At 40.7% G+C, this 21437-nt stretch overlaps 1 protein-coding gene across 5 annotated transcripts in view; it reads left to right on the forward strand.

The window, feature by feature from the left end:
• The first annotated feature begins 15565 nt into the window (after positions 1-15565).
• The window catches only part of RIPK1 (receptor interacting serine/threonine kinase 1), a 37356-nt gene continuing 31484 nt past the window's right edge, over positions 15566-21437 (forward strand). The window contains exons 1-2 of one of the 5 annotated variants that reach the window (XM_036868383.1): positions 15566-15879; positions 16246-16447. The gene's annotated coding sequence lies outside the window, so the exon portion shown is untranslated. Of the gene's footprint in view, positions 15880-15951; positions 16448-21437 lie in introns of those variants that run through there. The other 4 variants (XM_036868382.1, XM_036868385.1, XM_036868384.1 and 1 more) reach the window with 4 other exon arrangements.

Genomic DNA, 21437 nt, shown 5'->3' on the forward strand with positions numbered 1-21437 from the left:
TGCAACATCCAGATGGGAGCCCTAAATAAAATCCTCTTGAGGAAAACAACCACCTTTCCAAGACATGGCAGGTAAGAAACGTGGACTTTGGGAGATTAGGATGAAAAACCTTGACAAGAACGTCCCTGCATTCTCAAACTCCTATTCTTGGAAGAATGACCTGAAACAGATTATTTTAGCATTGTGTACATATTTTCTTTTTAAGACCTGACGCAAAATCAAGAATTTATGTTGTAATTGGGTTGCTCTGGCTCCTGGCCCAGTGTTGGCCTTTGGTGCCGCCCCCTGGCACGGTGGGTGGGAGGGTGTTTGCCATTCTGCTTCCTGGGAGGACGAACAGTCGCACAGCGTCGTCTGAAGGGCCGAGCTCCCTGCCAGGGACTTGAGGTGCAGGACAAACAAGCCTGCGGGCCGTCCCCGGTCCCATTTCTCTCTCGTCACCCCACCATCCGAGCGTAATGGGTCTCAGGCTCAGGGAGCTTAGGCCAGTCCTTCCTGCTGTGGGTTGAGTCCGGGCCTGGAGGAGAAGAAAGCGAAATTCTTACGATCAGGTTGATACTTGTCAGGATGTGGCCATGGCTGACGGCACAAGTCAGTGCCCCGTCATCCAGGGTACAGTGTGAACTGTTTCCATTTTCAGAAGAACACAAAACTGCTCACCTAAAATAACAAAATTAAATGAGATTTCTAATAAAGTTTGCCTGTTTCATCCTGAGAGGACATGATTTATTCTGTCCTATTTTCCAATGGTGTGTGTTGTAAAATCAAGTGAAAGTGAACCTTCCAAACTACCACTGAGTATAAAATGCTCTCTCTCTTTAAAGAGTACACACTAAAAACCTTACTGCTCAGCTCTGAATGCGGTGAGGCACCTAAATGTTTACTAATGTTTTTCTTCTCCCTTGAATTGCGACCGTGAGGAATTTCTTTCCTAGAAAGAGTTTTTTCTTGAAATAATCCCACAAAACATGTACACTGTCTCTATACTGAAAACTGCAAACAGCTGATAAAAAATTAGAATAGATCTTTAACTAGAGAAACGCACCATATTCGTGGATTGGAAGAATCAGTAGTGTTAAGATGTTAATTCTCCCCATCCATCCATTGTACCTCCCCTTATACATCCATGTAATACAGTTCCAGTCAAAATCCTAGAGAATTTTTGGTGAATACAGACAAGTTGATTCTAAAATGTACAGAGAAAGGCAAAGAAGCTAGAATAGTTAAAACAATTTCGAGAAAGGATACATTTGGCTCCACAATGCCCAATTTGAAGACCTATCCTAAAGCTACAGTGATGAACACAATGTGGGGTAGCAAAGAAATAGATACAAGATCAGCTGAAGAGGGGAGAGAGAGAGGAATAGACCCACACAAGTACAGCTAACTGATTTTTATTAGCATTTTAAAAATTAATAGACCATTTTAAAGAACAGTTTAGATTTATAGAAAAATTGAAAGAAATTGCAGTTTCCATATACCCTATGGATACAGGATCTACATTAGTATGACACATTTATTATCTTACATTAGTAAGATAATATTTTATTACCTTACTAATGTAAGATAATAAATGTGTCATACTAATATTTATCTTATTCCCCTTTATTATCTTACATTAGTATGACACATTTGTTACAATTAATGAACCAGCACTGATACATTATTATTAATGAAAGTCCATAGTTCGTTCAGATGACCTTGGTTTTTACCTAATGTCTTTTCTTCTGTTCCAGCCTCCCATCCATGATATCATGTTACCTTTATTTGTCATGTCTTCTTAGGCTTCTCTTACCTGTGAGATTTCTCAGAGATTCTTGGTTTTGATGACCTTGAGGGTTTTGAAGAATACTGGTCAGGTATACTGGTTGTCCCTCTAATGGAATGTGCCTGATTTTTTTTCTTATGATTAGTCTGGAGTTCTGGTTTTGGGGAGGAAGCTCACAGAGGGAAAGTGCCATTTTCATCACATCATATCAAGGGTACATACTATCAATATGATTTATGGTGGTTGATGTTGAACTTGATCTGATCAGCTGGCTGAAGCAGTTGTATTCTGTTTCCCCCTTTCCATGCTGTATGATTTGGAAAGAAGTCACTTGGTGGAGCCCACGCTTAAAGAGTGGGAGTTACGTCCCACCTTGGTTAGACTGGAATACGTGCATAATTTATTTGGAATTCTGCGTAGGAGATCTGTTTCTTCTCCATTTATTTATTCAATCATTTATTTGTATCAGTATGCGCTCGTGGGTATTATTTTCTACTTTAGGTTATAATCCAATGCTACTTTTTTTTTAATACTAGATACCAGCATCATAACCTTACTATTTTTTTTAAATTAATTAATTAATTAATTAATTTATGGCTGTGTTGGGTCTTCGTTTCTGTGCGAGGGCTTTCTCTAGTTGCAGCAAGCGGGGGCCACTCTTCATCGTGGTGCGCGGGCCTCTCACTATCGTGGCCTCTCTTGTTGCGGAGCACAGACTCCAGACACGCAGGCTCAGTAATTGTGGCACACGGGCCTAGTCGCTCTGCGGCACGTGGGATCTTCCCAGACCAAGGCTCGAACCCGTGTCCCCCGCATTGGCAGGCAGACTCTCAACCACTGCGCCACCAGGGAAGCCCCCCAATGCTACTTTTTAAGTTATGTTGCTCATTGTCTTCCAGCTTTGGCCATTGGGAACCCTTTTAGAAACAAGATCTGGTCACTAGGTGTGCTGGTTGCTATGGTATAGTGTGATTTCTTTCAGGCTCCCTTAGCTGGCAGAGCAAAGAAATGTATGTGTGCAACCAATTCATGTATATACATATATGTGTAAATATTTATATATGTAGCCATCTGTTTCTACATTGTTTTACCATCGTCAACTCTGTCGCTTACACGTGGATTATTCTAGCCTCCTCCCCTTTCTAATCTGTAAATTCGCATTCTAATGACAAGAACCCTGGCTTTCACCATCCACTACTCAATTGTTCAGGTCCAGCAAACATGTACAGCAGTGTCAGAATTGTTAACATGTGTACCGTGGGAATCGACTTTATCAATTAGAGCATCGTCCCGTGTGCAGTTCCTTTTGCCTTTAGCCTATGGACTCCAAAGTGACTGAGGTCCCTTCCCCCTGCCCCCACCCTCCTTGGGGTGGTTCTTTCATACTTTTGTAATACAATTAGACGCTCTTGTCACAGTCTACATTTTTTCCTGGAATCTCCAGACCTCCTAAATTATTATTTTTCTAATTCACATACATTAAAGTTCACTCTCTGTGTAGTAAAGTTTTATGGGTTTTGACAAATGTCTGACATTATGTATCTACTATTCCAGTATCATAGAATAGTTTCACTGTACGAAAATTCCCTGTGCTTCAACTATTCATGCCTCCCCTCCATACCCACACCTCTGACAACCACTGATTTTTTTTTTTAACCACTGATCTTTTTATTGTATGTATAATTTGCCTTTTCCAAAATGTCATAGAATTGGAATCAAACAACATGTAGCCTTTTCAGACTGGCTTCTTTTACTGAGAAATATGCATTTAAGTTTCCTCCATGTGTTTCTGTGGCTTGATAGCTCATTTCTTCTTATTGCTGAATAATATTCCATTGCATGTATGTACCATAGTTTATCCTTCATCTGTTAAAGGACATCTTGGTTGCTTTCAGTTTTTTGGCAGTTATGGATAAAGCTGCTATAAACATCCATGTTCAGGTTTTCGTGTGGACATGAGTTTTCAATTCATTTGGGTAAATAAGTAGGAGTATAACTGATGGATCAAAGGTATGACTGTGTTTAGCTTTTTAAGAAACTGCCAAACTTTCTTGCACAGTGGCTGTACCATTTTACATTCCTAACAGCAGTGAAAAAGCGACTTATTTTCCATATCCTCTCCAGCGATTGGTATTTTCGTTTTGTTTTTTGTTTCTGATTTTAGCCATTCTAAAAGGTGTGTAGTGATGACTACAATAAGTAAACAACTCATTGTTGCTTTAATTTGTAATTCCCTAATGACAAATGATGTTAAGCACCTTTTCATATTTTTTTTGCCATCTGTATATTTTTTTTGGTGAGCTGTGCAGATATTTTGCTCATTTTTAATAGTGTTGTTTGTTTTTGTATTGTTGAGTTTTAAGAGTTTTTAAAGAATATTTGAATACAAATCCTCTATCAGATATGTGCTTTGCAAATATTTTCTCCCAGTATGTTGTTTCTCTTCATTCTCTTAATAGTTTCTTTCCACAGCAGAAATTTTTCATTTTAACAAAGTCTAATTTGTCAGTTTTTCTATCATGGATCATGCTTTTGGTATCATATCTAAAAATTCATTGCCAAACTCGGGGTCACCTAGATTTTCTCTTATGTTTTCTCTAGAAGTTTTATAGTTTTGCATTTTAATTATTTAATTATTTATTTATTTTTATTTATGGTTGTGTTGGGTCTTCGTTTCTGTGCAAGGGCTTTCTCTAGTTGCGGCAGGTGGGGCCACTCTTCATCGCGGTGCGTGGACCTCTCACTATCATGGCCTCTCTTGTTGCGGAGCACAGGCTCCAGACGCGCAGGCTCAGTAGTTGTGGCTCACAGGCCCAGTTGCTCCGTGGCATGTGGGATCCCCCCAGACCAGGGCTCGAACCCATGTCCCCTGCACTGGCAGGCAGATTCTCAACCAATGCGCCACCAGGGAAGCCCTATAGTTCTGCATTTTAAATGTATGACTATGATTAATTTTTTAGTTAGTTTTTGTGAAAGGTATAAGCTCTGTGTCTAGATTTCCTTTTTTGCATATGTCTAATTATTCCAGTACCCTTTGTTGAAAAGAGTATTATTTCTCTATTGAATTGCCTTTGCTCCATTGTCAAAGATTAGTTGACTATATGTGTGTGGGTCTTCTCCTGGGTGTTCTATTCTGTTCCATTGATCTATGTGTCTTTTCTTTCACCAGCATCATACTGTATTGATCTTTGTAGCTCTGTAGAGTTTTGAAGTCCGCTGATGTCATTCCTCCAACTTTGTTCTCCTTCTCCAGCATTGTGTTGGCTATTCTGAGTTTTTTTGCCTTTCCATATAAACTTTAGAATCAGTTTGTCAATATCCACAAAATAGCTTGCTGGGATTTTTGTTGGTATTACATTAAATCTCTAGATGAGTTGGGAAGAACTGAAATTTTAACAATATTTATTCTTCCAATCCATGAATTTGGAATATCTTTCCATTTATTTAGATCTTCTTTTGTTTCATTCATCAGAATTTTGTAGTTTTCCACATTTAAACTCTATGCATGTTTTGTTAGATTTATACCTATTTCATTTTTTGATGCTAATACAAATGGTATTATTTTAAGTTTCAGTTGTTCATTGCTGGAATAAAGGAAAGTGATTAAATTTTGTATATTAATCTTGTGTCCTGCAACCTTACTAAAATCACTAATTAGTTCATGGAGTTTTTTGTTTGGTTTGCTAGTTCTTTGTGATATTCTACGTACATAATTATGTCCTCTGTGAACAAAGGTGGTTTTATTTCTCCCTCCCCAATCTGTATACTTTTTACTTCTTTTTCTTGTCTTATTGCACTAAGACTTCCAGTACAACATTGAGTAGGAGTGGTGAGAAGAGACTTGCCTTGTTTCTGTTCTTAGGGGAAAAGCATCCAGTTTCTTACAATTAAGTATGATGTTACCTGAAGATTTTGTAGATGTCCTTAATCAAGTTAAGGAAGTTCCCTCTATTCCTCCTTTGCTGAGAATTTATCATGAATGGGTGTTGGATTTTCTCAAACGCTATTTTGCATCAATTGATATGATCATATCATTTTTCTTCTTTAGCTTACGGATGTGGTAGATTACATTAATTGATTTTCTAATTTGAACCAGCCATGTGTGCCTGGAATAAATCCCAATTGATCATGATGTATAATTCTTTGTATGCATTGTTGGATTGGAATTTGCAAATATTTTTTGAGTAATTTTGTATTTATGTTTAAGAGATACTGTTTTCTTTTCTTGTAATGTCTGCACCTGATTTTGGTATTAGGGTAATGCTGGCATCATAAAATGAGTTAGGGAATAATCTCTCTGCTTCTATTTTCTGGAGATTGTGGAGAATTAATAGTTATAGGCCTACTCAGATTATTTAATTTTTTGTGAGTTTCAGTAGTTTGTGTCTTTCAAGAAATTGGTCCATGTCATCTGATTTATTAATTTGGTGGGCATAGGGTTGTTCAATATTCCTTTACTACACTTCTCATACCCACAAAATCAGTAGTGATGACTTGTTTGAATTCTGAAACTAATTTGTGACTTCTCTCTTTTTTCCTTGGTTAGCTTGGTTCGAGGTTACCAATTTAATTTTCTCTGTTGATTTCTTGATTTCAGTGTCATTAGGTTTACCTCTAATTTTTATTATTTCTCTTTTTTCTTCTATCTTTAGGCTAACATTGCTCTTCTATCTTGAGTTCACTAATGTGGAAGATTACATTATTGATCTTAGGTCTTTCTTCTTTCCTAATATATGCATTTAATGCTATAAGTTTCCCTCTATGCACTACTTTTACTGCATCCCACAAATTTTGATCAGTCATATTTTATTTAGTCAAAATATTTAAAAAATTCTCCTGAGCCCTTTTTTCATTCATGTGTTATTTAGAAGTGTGTTGTTTAATCTCCAAATATCCTGGGATTTTTTTCCAGCTATCTTTCTGCTATTTATTTCTGTTTTAATTCCATTATGATCTAAGAATATATTTTATTTCTATTCTTTTAAATTTGTTAAGATATTTATTATGGCCCAGAATGTGGTCTATCTTGGTGAATATTCCATGTGATCTTGAGAAGAATGTGTATTCTACTGTTTTGGGGTGAAATGTCAATGAGATCCAGTTAACTATGGTGCTGTTCAGCTCAAATATATTCTTACTGATTTTCTGCCTGCTGAATCTATCAATTACTGTATGAGGAGTAGTGAATCTTAAAACTATAATAGTGGAATTGTCTATTTCTCCTTGAAGTTCTATCAGTTTTTCACACATTTTGACCCTCTGTTGTTAGATGCTTATGCATCAAGCACTGTTTCATCTTCTTGGAGAATTGACCCCTTTATCATTATGTAATGCCCCTCTTTATCCTTGATAATTTTCCTGGCTCTAAAGTCTGCTTTGCCTGGAATTAATATAGCTCTGTCAGCGGTTTTTTGTTTGTTTGTTTTGTTTTTTCTGTTAGCCTTGTGTATCTTTCTCCATCCTTTTACTTTTAACCTATCTGTGCCTTTATATTTAAAGAGGGGTTCTTGTAGACAATATATAGTTGGGCCTTGTTCTATTATACACCTGATAGTCTTTGTCTTTTATTTAGTATATTTAGGCCAGTCACATGTAAAACCACTATTAATAGAGTTAAATTAATATCTACCATGTTTGTAACTACTTTGTATTTGTTGCATTTGTTCTGTTTCTTTTATAAAAAAAAGCTTCCTCTTTTTCACCTTTCTCTGGTTTTAATTGAACATTTCATGATTCCATTTTTTCTCTTCTCTTGGTACATCAATTATATTTTTAAAAATATTTAAAATAATTGCCCCAGGGTTTGCAATATACATTTATGACTAATCTAAATCTACTTTCAAATAACATTATACTGCTTCTCAGCTAGTGCAGGTGCCTTGTAATAGAGTATTCCTAATTCTTCCTTTCAATCCCTTGTAATATTGCTACCATTCATTTCACCTATCCATATGCTATAGTCACTGAATATATTGTTACTGTTATTAATTTGAACAGTTATTATGTTAATTAAGAATAATAAAAGGTGTGATTTTACCTTCATCTAACACTCTTCCTTCCTTTATGTAGATCTGAGTTTCTGAACCATATCATTTTCCCTCTCTCTGGAGAACTTTTTAACATTTTTCACAGGTCACATCTACTAATGACAAATTCTCAGTTTCTCAGAACATTTTTATTTCTCCTTCATGTTTGAAGGATAGTGTCAATGGGTACAGAATTCTAGGTTGGTGGGTTTTTTCTTTCAACAGAACATATTTTACTTCATTCTCTTCTTGTATGATTTCTTACAAAAAGTCAGATGTAATTCTTGGGGCAGGGGTTTAAAAAGTAGTTCTATTTGGGTATAACTGACATAAGACAAATAGTATATATTTTATGTGTACAATTTGATAAGAATCGAGCATATGTACACACTCACAAAATCTTCACAAAACCAAGGTAGTGAACATATTTGTCCTTTGAGAAGTTTCCTTGTGCCCCTTTGTAGTCCCTCACTTCAGCCCCTCCCTTCCCCTATCATCACCAAGAAACCACTGACCTGCTTTCTGTCACTATAGATTAGTTTGCATTTTCTTAAATTTTATGTAAATGGAATCATGCAGTATGTATTTCCCCCTCTGGATCCTCTCACTCAGCATAATAATTTTGAGATTCATCCACATCACTGCACAGTTCATTCTTCTTATTGCTGAGTAGAATTCCATTGTATGGCTGTACCACAATTTGTTTATTCATTCACATGTCAGTGGACATTTGGGTTGATTCCAGCTTTGGGCCACTACAAATAAAGTTACTATGATCATTTGTGTACATTTATTTTTATGGACATATGCTCCCTTTTCTCTTAGGTAAATTCGTAGAAGTTGAATGACTGGATCAAATTGGTACATGCTTAACTTTTTAAGAAACTGCCAAAGTGGCTGACTATTTTACATTCTCACCAGAAGCCTTCAGTGATTTTAATTTTTATTGTGGTTTTAAAATATAACAAAATATAAATATAGTCATCCCTCTGTATCTGTAAGTTCTACCTCCATAGGTTCAACCAACCATGGATCAAAAATATTCAGAAAAAAAAATTCCAGAAAGTTCCAGAAAGCAAAATTTGAATTTGTCACATGCCAGGAATGACTTATATGGTATTTACATTCTATTAGCTACTATAAATCTACAGATGATTTAAAGTATCCAGGAGGATGTGCGTAGGTTATATGCAAATACTATGTCACTTAATACAAGGGACTCAAACATCTGCAGATTTTAGTATCCATGATGGGTTCTAGACCCCATCCCCCATAGATACCAAGGGATGACTGTATGTCACTTTAACAATTTTATGTGTACAATTCAGTGGCATTAATCACATTTACAATGTTGTGCAACCATTACCAGAATCTACTTCAAAAATTTTTCATCACCTTCAAATAGAAACCTGGTAACCATTAAGGAATAACTGCATTGTCCTTCTCTTCAGCCCCTGATAGCCTCTAATCTACTTTCTGTCTCTATGAATTTGCCTATTCTAGATATTCAGATAAATAGAATCATACAGCATTTGTTCTTTTGTGTTCTTTTATTTCACTTAGCATTATGTTAACAAGGTTTACCTACATTGTATCAGATATTGGAACTTCATTCCTTTTTATGACTGAATAAAATTCCATGTATGTATAGATCACATTTCATTTATGCACTCCTATATTGATGGACACGAGTTGTTTTGGGTATTGTAAATAAAGCTGCAATGAACAGTGGTATACAAGCATCTGTGTATTTCTTCACATCCTTGCCAACACGTGTTATTTTTCATTTCTTTAATTATAACCATCCAAGTAGGTGTGAAGTGGTATTTCCTTGTGGTTTTGATTTGCATTTTCCTAATGGTTAAGAATATTGAGCATCTTTTTGTATGCTTATTGGACATTTGTATATCTTCTTTGGAGAAATGTCTACTGAAGTCCCTTGCCCTTTTTAAAATTATGTTGTTTGTCTTCTAACTGCTGAGTGGTGGGAGTGACTTATAAATTCTGGATATTAAATCCTTATTAGACATATATTTTGCAAATATCTTCTCCTACTCTGTAGGTTGTCTTTTCACTTTCTTGATAATGTTCTTTGATGCAGTTTCAAATTCTGATGAAGTCTAAGCAAACTTTTTTTTGTTGCTCATGCTTTTGGTGTCATATCTAAGAATACATTGCTAACTTGAGGTCACAATGATTTATTCTTACATGTTCTCATAAGATGTTAGCTTATAAGGTGTTAGCTCTTATATTTAGGTTGTTGATCCTTTTTGAATTAATTTTTTATATGGTGTGAGGTAGGGCTCCAACTTCATTCTTTGCATGTGGAAATCCAGTTGTCCTAGAACCATTTATCGAAAAGAAATAGCTAGCCGTCTGTCTATTTTAGGTCAACATTTTGGTGGCCCTTATGGGGACCAAAGAAGACTCCCAATGGCTCCAGGGCTGGTGATTAAACAGGTGCATTACCCACAGTTGAGCCCAGTGTCACTCACTGCTTTTCTTGTCAACCATCATGTTTGAAGTTATGTCTTTCTCCTGGATTCAAGCTTCTGCCCTCTTTGTATTTTGATACTCTCCATGCTTTATTTGGGATCTATTTTAGGTTTCTTTCTTTCTGGTTAAGGCCTTGTTCTGTATGTGAGTACTCGTTGGCACTTTGGTCTGATTTTGAAATCAGAGTTTCACTGGATCTAGGTTGCATTGGCCAATTCCTTCAGGAAAAAGGGCTGTTTTATTAGAATTGTGCCAGTTCAGCCTTTGGCCCATTCGTTTGGAATAGGGGCTGTTCTATGGGAACTGGGCTGAGAACCTGGCTGTTCCCTTAGAACTGGCTGATATTAAGCATGCAGGTTGTTTGAGCTGCTTGAGCTATTTAAGCAGTTTAAACTGTTTAAGCTGTTTGAAAAGTATTCTTTTACTCTGGAGAAAAACCTCCAAGAAATTAGATCCCAGCTGTCTAAATATTTTGAGGGTGCCCCCCTACAAGGACTCTGGCTGACTGTACGTTTAAGAACCATGATCCTTCCTCATGTGCATCTATAACTAAATGGAATGACCTAACCAAAGGCAATTTAGAATATCAATGGTCATTATGGGGAACTTTTGAAATCCCTAAACTTAATTTCCTTAAATCCACTACAATAGCTCAAAACTGAACAGAATGCCTATTTCAAATGGTATTTTGAGCCTTCCACACATTATCAGGAACCTAAAATTGCCTCTCTGCAAAATAAGATTTTAAGATTAACTAAGGCAAACAAACAATTAAAAGAAAGATAAAATGGTTCCCGAAGCCTCAGGCTCTTCTTCCTTGGCTGTTTTGTCTCAGGCTCCACCCCTGGCACCATCATTCTCTCCCTCTGCTCCTCATGCCCAGGGCCCACCACCAGTGCCATCTTCCTCCTTCCCTTCTATGCCACCTACACCTCCTCTATACCCTCAGCTTCCCCATACTAATTCTCTCACCAAACTTCCCCTTTTCTACTGAACTTATCAGAACCTGTCCCTTTAAAATTAAGCCTATGAGAATCCAGAGGCTAAACTTTTAATTTCCTATAATCCCTGGACTAAAGCTGAACTGTGAACCATAGTCAAAAGCTTTTCCTAAAGTAACTGAAGACCTTCACACATCTGCTGAGGAATTTCATACAGTCACTTAAACCTATCAACCTATAGTTGGCTTATATCGACTAGTTCATATGCTTGTCAGTGAAGCCAGGTCCAGCACTGGGTTTGCCACCAATTGGCAAAGTCCTGAAAGGTCTCTAGAATTATAACTGCGACACCTGACCACTAACTTATTATGTGGTCAGGCTTTGGCAATCACTCGGTGACTTCATCAGCCAATTCCTAGGGCTTTTCCAAAGCCTGTTGATTGGAACAAAATTCAGGCTTGCACACAAAAATCTGATGAACCTGTTCATGATCAGAATCATCTCCAGATTATTTTTAAAGAAAATTCTGGTCTTCCTTCAGATGTTGATTACACTGGGGTAGCTTTTAACTCTGTGTTTATTAAAGGGCAGAACTGGAATCTCTCCCTTCTATTAAAAAGGACCACAATATACTGGAAAACTGTATCACCCCAGATTTAGTTAATCTGGCAAACCAGCTCTCTGACACTCTGGATAAGTCACGTCAAAGGAAGACTGCCAAAATTCTTAATCTTCAACTGCAGCAAAGGCCCTAAACGAAACCAAAACCCTCCTAGTTTCTGCTATTATAGCAAGCAGCCAAGATGTTGGAAAACAGATTGTTACAAATTCAAATGTTTTAATCACCTTCAGCCTTCTAACCAGCCTTTCCAGTGTCCACCCCACCTTCAATGATATTTTAAACTGCCTAATGGACCATTCCAGGTCTGGCAAACAAATTTCATACAATTTCCCCCATCTCACGGATGTATTTTTGTCACAGTCTGCATGTTTTCCCACTGGACTGAACCTTCCCTTGCAGAGAGGCGACTACCCCTTTTTGTGGTAAAAGTCCTTTTGGAAAAAGATTATCCCTATCTGGGAAACCCTTCTTGAACTTCATAGTGATCAAGGAACCCATTTTACTGGTGAGGTACTTCAACAAGTGTGTACTGTATGGCCGGCTTTACAACACCTTCACTGCACTTACTACCCTCAGTCCTCTGGTTTAGTTGCATGCACTGATGGTGCTATTAAGACTCAACTGGCGGGCTTCCCTGGTGGCACAGTGGTTAAGAATCCGCCTGCTGATGCAGGGGACACGGGTTCGAGTCCTGGTCTGGGAGGATCCCACATGCCGCAGAGCGGCTGGGCCCGTGCGCCACAACTACTGAGCCTGCGCTCTAGAGCCCGCGAGCCACAACTACTGAAGCCCACATGCCTAGAGCCCGTGCTCCACAACAAGAGAAGCCACTGCAATGAGAAGCCCACGCACTGCAATGAAGAGTAGCCCCCGCTCGCCGCCAACTAGAGAAAGCAGCACGCAGCAACAAAGACCCAACGTAGCCAAAAATAAATAATAAAATAAATAAATTAAAAAAAAAAAAAGAAGACTCAACTGGCAAAATGTACAGAGGCCCTCCAAATACTTTGGTCAAAAGCACTGCCATTGGTCCTTCTGAATCTTAGATCTATTCCTTTTTATTTACTTTATTTTTATTTTTTGGCCACACCCACAGCTTGCAGGATCTTAGTTCCCCTACCAGGGGTTGAACCCACGCCCTCAGCAGTGAAAGCATGGAGTCCTAACCACTGGACCACCAGGGAATTACCGATCTATCCCTTTTTAAATTCATAAACTCTCACCCTTTGAGATGGTCACAGGACACCCAATGCACTTCACTCCTGTCTCTTCTGACCCAGACTTAACAAAAGGAGAGATATTTCAATATTGTAAAGGCCTAATTACTTCAATTAAGAATAACTGTATTTTGGTAGAGCAATCTTTTCAGTGTCTCTCAGAAAATGAAGACTTTAAGAATCACACCTTGCGGGCTTCCCTGGTGGCGCAGTGGTTGAGAATCTGCCTGCCAATGCAGGGGACACGGGTTCGAGCCCTGGTCTGGGAAGATCCCAAATGCCACGGAGCAACTGCGCCTGTGAGCCACAATTACTGAGCCTGCGCATCTGGAGCCTGTGCTCCGCAACAAGAGAGGCCGCGATAGTGAGAGGCCCATGCACCGTGATGAAGAGTGGTTCCCACTTGCCGCAACTAGAGAAAGCCCTCGCACAGAAACGAAGACCCAACACAGCCATAAATAAATAAATAATTAAAAAAAAAAAAAAAAAGAGTAACAATTTAAAAAAAAAACAAAAAAAAAGAATCACACCTTGCAACCTGGAGATTTCATCTACTGGAGTAAATACCTCCAGAAAAACTCTCCTCAACCTTGCTGGAAAGGCCCCTATCAAGTACTGCTAAACCAACCCTTGTGCCACCAAACTACAAGGAATTGACTCTTGGATTCACATGACACACTTAAAGAAAGTGCCAAACCCTGACTAGACCTGCACATCATCTGGTGACCTGAAAGTCAAGATTTCCCAGAATTGAAGCAGATAACATCTGATGAGACATCTTTCCCAAAATATCCATTCCAGGCCTGTTGGAGTTTGTCACCAAACCTTTGATGATGACATGTTCAGATGATCTCCAGTGTCTCTGATCTTGGTAACATATGAACTTTAGATGAAAAGTGCCTCACAGTTCTCTCTGCTACTCCTCGATACTCAAATGTAACCTCAGTAGGTTTGAAATCTGCCTTTTCCCTCTGATGTGAGACTGTACACAGGAAAGGTCCTCCCTGGCACTGAGGTACAAAAAGCCACTGACACCAAAAAAAATCCTCATGCTTGATCAGGTGCTTTCAGAGAAAGATTTTGATCAAAAGGGGGAAATGTAAAAAACACACAAACAAAAAAGAACAGAAACCTCAATGAAAGAGAGTCAGGAGATCATAAAGCGGGAGGGGGAAGTCTCACACCCTGCAACAATAGGAGAGACCTTTTCTTTCCTGGCAACAACTCAGCCAATGAAAAGCAATGGACTGTTTTTTTTGGTTTTTGTTTTTTACTATATCCCTCCCAACTTCCTTTCCCCGCATAAAAGTGTCCTCCTTTCCATTTTTGCTGGGGACTTGCATGCAGGTTCCCGTGGTGGTAGCCCCCAAATTGTAATTCTTTTCATAATAAACCTGTTTTTGCTGGAGAAATAGTTGGCAGTCAATTTATTTTAGATCAACAGTATGTAGTGGTATCTCATTGGTTTTTCAAATTTACAATTTCCTAATACCCTATAATATTGAGCATCTTTTCATATACTTATTTGCAGTCTGTATGGTGAGGTGTCCGTTGAGATCTTTTGCCCATTTTCAACTGCGTTTTTCCTTTTCTTGCACTTTTAGTATATTTTGGATAACTGTTTTATCAGATATGCCTTTTGCAAATATTTTCATCTTGTGGCATCTCATTCTCTTGATGTATGTATCTTTTTACAGTATATAATCACGCTGTGAATATAATTAGCTTTTTTTTTTAACTTATTTATTTTTGGGTGTGTTGAGTCTTCGTTTCTGTGCGAGGACTTTCTCTAGTTGCGGCAAGCGGGGGCCACTCTTCATCGCGGTGCGTGGGCCTCTCACTGTCGCAGCCTCTCTTGTTGCGGAGCACAGGCTCCAGACGCGCAGGCTCAGTAGTTGTGGCTCACGGGCCCATTTGCTCTGCGGCATGTGGGATCTTCCCAGACCAGGGCTCGAACCCGTGTGCCCTGCATTGGCAGGCAGAGTCTCAAACACTGCGCCACCAGGGAAGCCCTATAATTAGCTTTTTAACCTAACACTATAGCAAACATTTCCCATTTTGCTTGAGACTTCCCAGTCACCTTTGTATAGGGCTGCAAAATAAGTACCCAGTTTCTTCCTCCACAGCCCCACAGAGCAGATTATCCCCACTTTACAGGTGAAGGAGATGAGAGACTGGTAGCTACCTGTCTAAGGTTCCAGCGCTGCTGACCCGCAAGGCTCACAATCCCCCGGGTAAGCAACCCAGTGCCTCCCGCGCTGCCTGTCCCGCCTGGGAGGTTTCCGTGAGTGGTTTCTATGACTCGGCGCACTAACTCTCTTCTCTTGGCCTCCCAACCCCGCTCAGAAACACAGCAAAGCCGCGATCCTCTGGGATTTAAAAAGCGGCCAGGAGGCCCCGCCGGGCGCGGGGCGGGCACTCTCGTCGTCCTCCTCCCGGGCAGGAGCGGGCGCGGAGGCGGAGCGAGCAGTCCACGCCCCCCGCCGGCCGAGCTCCTTCAGTCGGCGCGCAGGCGACGTGGACACCGGACGGGCCTCCCGGAGCGCGGGGTCCCGCGGCCAACTCCAAGGGGAGCCGGAGCGCGCCGACCCGCTGGACTGCACGCGGCGGACGGCAGGCCCGCGGAGCCGGGCGCGGTGAGCTGACTGCTCCGCCCCGGCGACCCCCCGACAGGCTCGGCTCCCACCCCAGCCCCGCGCCGGCGAGGCTGCCGGGCGTCGGAGCTACTCCGGGCTGCCCCCGCCGCCTCCTCCCTCACCCGGCCTCGGGCCTCGGGAAGTTTCCCGCGGAAACGAAAGCGAATCCTTCGGTACGGCTGCGCGGGGAAGCGGGGCCGCGGGCAGTCTCGCGGGTCGGCCTCCGACCAGGGGCGGGGCTTCCGTTTCCGGCGCGCGGGCGGTGGGCGGGCGACGGCGCTCCCGGAGGTCAGGCGGTGGGCGCGGTCCGCGGCGTTCCGGGAAGGCGGGCGCAGAACTGCTGACTGTCTGCCGCCCAGCCGGGCTCCTCTCTGGCCGGGGGTTTCGGTCTGTCCGGACAGGGCGGACACCTGCCTCGGGCGCGATAACGGCGTGACGTAGGAATGGACTGTCACGTGGTCACCGCTATTTTGGTGGGGATGGTGGGTTTTCCTTGCGGTGCCCTTAAGCCTCGGCGGTGCGTGCTCTCGCCGCAACAGGGTTACGCAGGCGTCCCAGGCCGGGCCTCCTCCCCCGCCCTTCGGAAGGGTCTTTGACTGGGGGGCTGGGGTCGCCGCGAATTGCGAAGCAGTCAGAAGTGTTTCCGCGTCGTCTTAGACGTGTGCTGGCAAGTGGGAAAGAAGGGTTAACGGCGACGAAGGGGAGGATGCTGTCACCCTAGGAGGCGTCTTCTGTTCGGTGGTCAGTGGCGTGTGCTTTTACGAAATGTTCATAATCTCTTGAGAGGTTTTGGTTTTGTTTTTAACATCTTTATTGGAGTATAATTGCTTTACAATGGTGTGTTAGTTTCTGCTGTATAACAGAGTGAATCAGGTATACATATACATATATTCCTATATCCCCTCCCTCTTGCGTCTCCCTCCCACCCCTCTAGGTGGTCACAGAGCACAGAGCTGATCTCCCTGTGCTACGCGGCTGCTTCCCACTAGCTATCTGTTTTACATTTGGTAGTGTATATATGTCCATGCCACTCTCTCACTTCGTCCCAGCTTACCCTTCCCCCTCCCTGTGTCCTCAGGTCCATTCTCTATTTCTGCGTCTTTATTCCTGTCCTGCCCCTAGGTTCTTCAGAACCTTTTTTTTAGATTCCATATCTATGTGTTAGCATACGGTATTTATTTTCCTCTTTCTGACTTAACTTCTCTTTGTATGACAGACTCTAGGTCCATCCACCTCACTACAAATAACTCAATTTCGTTCCTTTCTATGTCTGAGTAATATTCCATTGTATATATGTGCCACATTTTCTTTATCTATTCATCTGTCAAGGGACACTTAGGTTGCTTCCATGTCCTGGCTACACACATACATTTCTGTTCTTCATTAGGCTTGTTCTTGGTTTCTTGAGAGTTTTGAAGAGGATAAGTTACATCCTTTTTTCCTAAGCATCGGACAAAACCCCACAAAGGGAGTGTTGGTTGTTCATTTCTTTGTCTGCTGATCGTTTGGCTCTTCCTTGCTCGTGTATCTTGGACAAAGCCCGAGGCTGTTATATTCAACCAACTTCCCAGAAGTCCTTTGGTCTTTAGACCACTATTACTTCTCCCCTGATTTACACCTGAAGAAATCAAGGCAGGAGTGAGCTTTGGAGCGCAGAGTGACTTCTTACTTGATCTGCATTTTGTAACCATCAGGTAGGTGCAAGAGCAGGGAGGAAATTATAGTCTATTATAAATTTGGAAAACTGCAGCCCTTCTAAACACAAAAGGTGAAGACTAAGCTTGCTTAAAATATTTGGGGGTATATCATCATCATCATTATTATTACTGATAAAACAGCAGTAACAATTAACTTTCATTTTCCTCTGTCTGAGCTATATTGAACACCAGAGCTATATTGTACTTTCAGGATTGTGACTATTAATGAGAATTAAGAAAAAAAATCCCTAAATAGCAGTTTCCAAAATCGCAAATTACTATTGGGTGATTATTAATCCACATGTTAATACCACCGGTATGATCTGGTAATTTGGAAAAAACACAGAGCATCCCATGCTTTGGTTGGATATTATACTCTGGCAAAAATGATCGTGTTAGTTAACCTGTAGAATATTGATTTCGAACCACTTAGTTTCATATGTTTTTTAAATTTAGTCTGTACGTTCCTTATGTTTCTGACTGTCGCATACCTATTTAGTATAGGTGAGCAATTGTAAGATGAAGTCTTTGCATCTGATTTTAACAAAGACATTATTGGTTGCTCTCTAGAGAAGTAGCATGTGTTAGTGAGCTGATAGCGGAAGTTTGCGTGAAGAGGTAAAGGCTGAGTTCCAGGATCTGCTACTTTAGGTGAATCATTAAACTCCAGATTTTAGTTTCTTTATTTGTAAATTGGAACGATGTAAATTGGTACTTCAGAGGGTCATAATGTGCTAACGTACATGATAACGCTGGGTTGAACTCTTCCGGTCTTCTCTCTTGCCCATCATTTAGATCTTCCTTGCTCAGAGCTCTTGTTTATCTGGGGCAAAGTATCAAGCAGTTATAATCAAAGAACCTTGAGAAATCCCCATTGGATACCTGAGTAAAAACAGAGTTCTGTTAGCAGGGAAAAGGGGGGCAGTGATAGGTCGGCAGCCGGCGTTTTCTGTCAGACTCATTATGTATGGTTATCATCGAAAAACTGAAAAAACAGTCCCCTACCACTTAAAGGTAAATACGAATATTCTTTAAAGTTTTAAAAAAATTGTTTATTGAGGTGTAACATAACACAGAAAAGTACACAAGTCATAACTGTTCAGCTGTATTAAGTATCACAAAGTGAACATTAAGAAGAAATGAGACATTGCCATCACTCCTGAAGCCCCTGCGCTTTCTCTGATTCACAGCCTCCTGCTTCCACCTAATAGGAACTACTGTCTTGACTGTTAATACTGTAGATGAGTTTTGCCTGTTTTTTTGGTATTACATATTGTTAATAATTTGCATTTTCCCCCAGTTTTACTGAGGTATAATTGACTAACAAAATTGAATGTAGATATGGATATTTTGATATATAGACTTACCCTGCCTTAGAGGATAATTTGTGAAGTTTCTTGGGATTTTCAGTTAAGTTCAATGGAAAAGATTTGCTTCCCTAAGTCACTGAATTAAATATACAGAAAACAATAAATTCCATTAAAATAGATACAGTTACATTCTTTGTTGAGATTAATCATAAGACGATATAACAGGCTAGTGTGCCTTCATTAACTACTCTGTAACATGACTTTATAATGTGGTTTTCTACCTGCCTACATTCAGTGTTTTTGTGACTCTTGGGTATCTAAGTTACTCACAAGTCCTTCCTGAAAGATTCAGTGCTTATAAAGTTGAATCATTCATGGAGAAATAGGGAGGGAAACAGTAAAAACAAAAGAAATCATTGGAAACCATGCAAAAGGTGCAGAAGGTTAAGTAAGACCAGACTCAACCAGCAAACCGCAGACTGAGGAGAACCAGCTGGGGTCAGGCGCCAGCCTCACAAAGTGCAGCCGACCCGACCCGTGTGCTGGCTCCCCTCCCCTGAGCTCCGTCCCCCGTGCAGGAGGCACCGCAGGTCCTAGTTGGTCTTGGCAGCTCTGAGGAGACAAGACCTGGGCTGAAGGAGAGAGCTGAATCTTGATACTCCATGGGCATATTTCAGGGCATGGTTATAATTCCTTCCTGATTCTTGACTCTGTCTGTGAGCCTTTTTTAATGTTACTAAACATTCACACATAACATCATTTTTGAAAACTGCTAGATGTATTTCATAGTGTGAATGGGTCATAACTTATTCTCCCTTATCCTGTACCTGTCAGTTGTTTTATGTGCTTTTGCTGTTTTACCTAGTGTTACCGGGAACATCCCTGTACATACTCTGTATCAGTATCTCTGATTTGATTCCTTAGAATAAAGAACTACTGAGTGAAGGAATTATTCCCTTTTAAAAAATAAATTTTATTTTAAAGGTAATTCATGTTTATTGCAGAAAATTTGGAAAATGAAGTAGAAGTGTAAAGAAGAAGTAGAAATCACCCGACCATCCAGATATCCTTGCTAACATTTTGGTGTCTTTCGCTGTGTCTTTTTTCCTGTACATGTACCTATATGTATAGCTTAGCCATCTACCTGTTAATGTATTGGTTGTATAATATTACATCTTATGAATGTGCTGTAATTCATTTAACTATATTCTTTATTTTTGGATGATTAAATAGTTCTTTTATTAAAAAAAATATGTATTTAATGACCAACTGCCATATGTCAGGTTCTGTGCTGGACACTGTAGACAGTGCATGAGACAGACAGTTTCCTGCCTTCTGTGAGCTTAATTGAAATAACTCCCAAATTATAGCTGTCCTGTTTCAAAGGGGAAGTACTGGGTGCTGTGAGAATATCTAATGGGAAGATGTGGGTTGGCTTTCCTGAGGAAATGACGTTTCTGAGACCCGAAGCAGGAACAGCTTCTAGCCAGAAGAATGTGCCCTCAGAGGACTTGTAGGGGAGAGTGGGACAGATAACTGTGTCTCCCCCCACCCCACCCTCACAAGGACTGGTCAGTAGAGAGCTGCCGAGAAGAGTGATCCCAGCTGCACGCTCGTGTTCTGAAAGCTTGGGAAACAGGATGAACGTGGAAGCGTATGGCTCGGTGGGCCAATCATAGCCAGAACCGTAAAGCAGGCAACAAATGTGTTTTCGCATATTTTTTCTCACATAATCCTTACCAGTCTTGTGAGGCAGTCAGCATTATTCCTTTTGCAAATGAGGAAATTGAGGCTTATGTAAGTTACCCAAGACACAGGGCTGATAAATTAGAGCTGGAGTTCATACGGGAGAAAAGCCTGTGCTCTTTGCACCATCATGATGGCTTCTGGTACCTCACCTTCAGTCCCTGACTCACCCCTGTCCCCTCCATCTTTATGCCCTTTATCTGGGCAGCCTCCCCCAACCCCTGTCTCTGCCCCACAGATGTGCTTCTTTCCAGAGGGTACTTCCTCTTGCTTGGAAATGTCTCCTGTTACGGGAAAATGGTTCATAGCATATCTTCCGTGCTGATATGTGAGCTTTGTTGGCGGGGCAGGGCCCACCGAAACCTTTGTAAAGGGTGTAGAAGTTTGGTTGCCTGAGCCAGACTGCAGCAGCCACTGCACAGGGTTGCTGTCGGCCTAGGCATTTTCAGAAACCCCTTCAGGTACTTTGAAACAAACAACTTCCTGCCCCCAACATTTCATTAAGAAAAATTTCAAAGTGCAAAGTTAAAAAGATGTTACACCTGCAGCTAACATCATACTCAACAGTGAAAAACTGAAAGCTTTTCCTCTAAGATCAGAAACAAGACAGGAATTCCCTGGCGGTCCAGTGGTTAGGACTCTGTGCTCTCACTGCTGAGGGCCAGGGTACAATCCCTGGTCCGGGAACTAAGATCCCACAAGCTGCATGCAAGGTGCGGCCAAACCAAAAAAAAAAACAGAATCAGTTATAAGACAAGGATGCCCACTCTTGCCACTTTTATTTAACTTAGTATTGGAAGTCCTAGCCAGAACCATAAGGCAAGAAGAAGAAAAGGCATACCAATTGGAAAGAAAGCAATAAAGCTGTCACTGTTTGCAGGTGGCATGATATTTTGCATAGAAAACTGAAGACTCCATCAAAACACTGTTTAATGAACAATTTCAACAATGTTGTAGGATACAAAATCAGTATACAAA

This window comes from Balaenoptera musculus, chromosome 11 (assembly GCF_009873245.2).
Source record: "Balaenoptera musculus isolate JJ_BM4_2016_0621 chromosome 11, mBalMus1.pri.v3, whole genome shotgun sequence".
Classification (NCBI taxonomy): domain Eukaryota; kingdom Metazoa; phylum Chordata; class Mammalia; order Artiodactyla; family Balaenopteridae; genus Balaenoptera; species Balaenoptera musculus.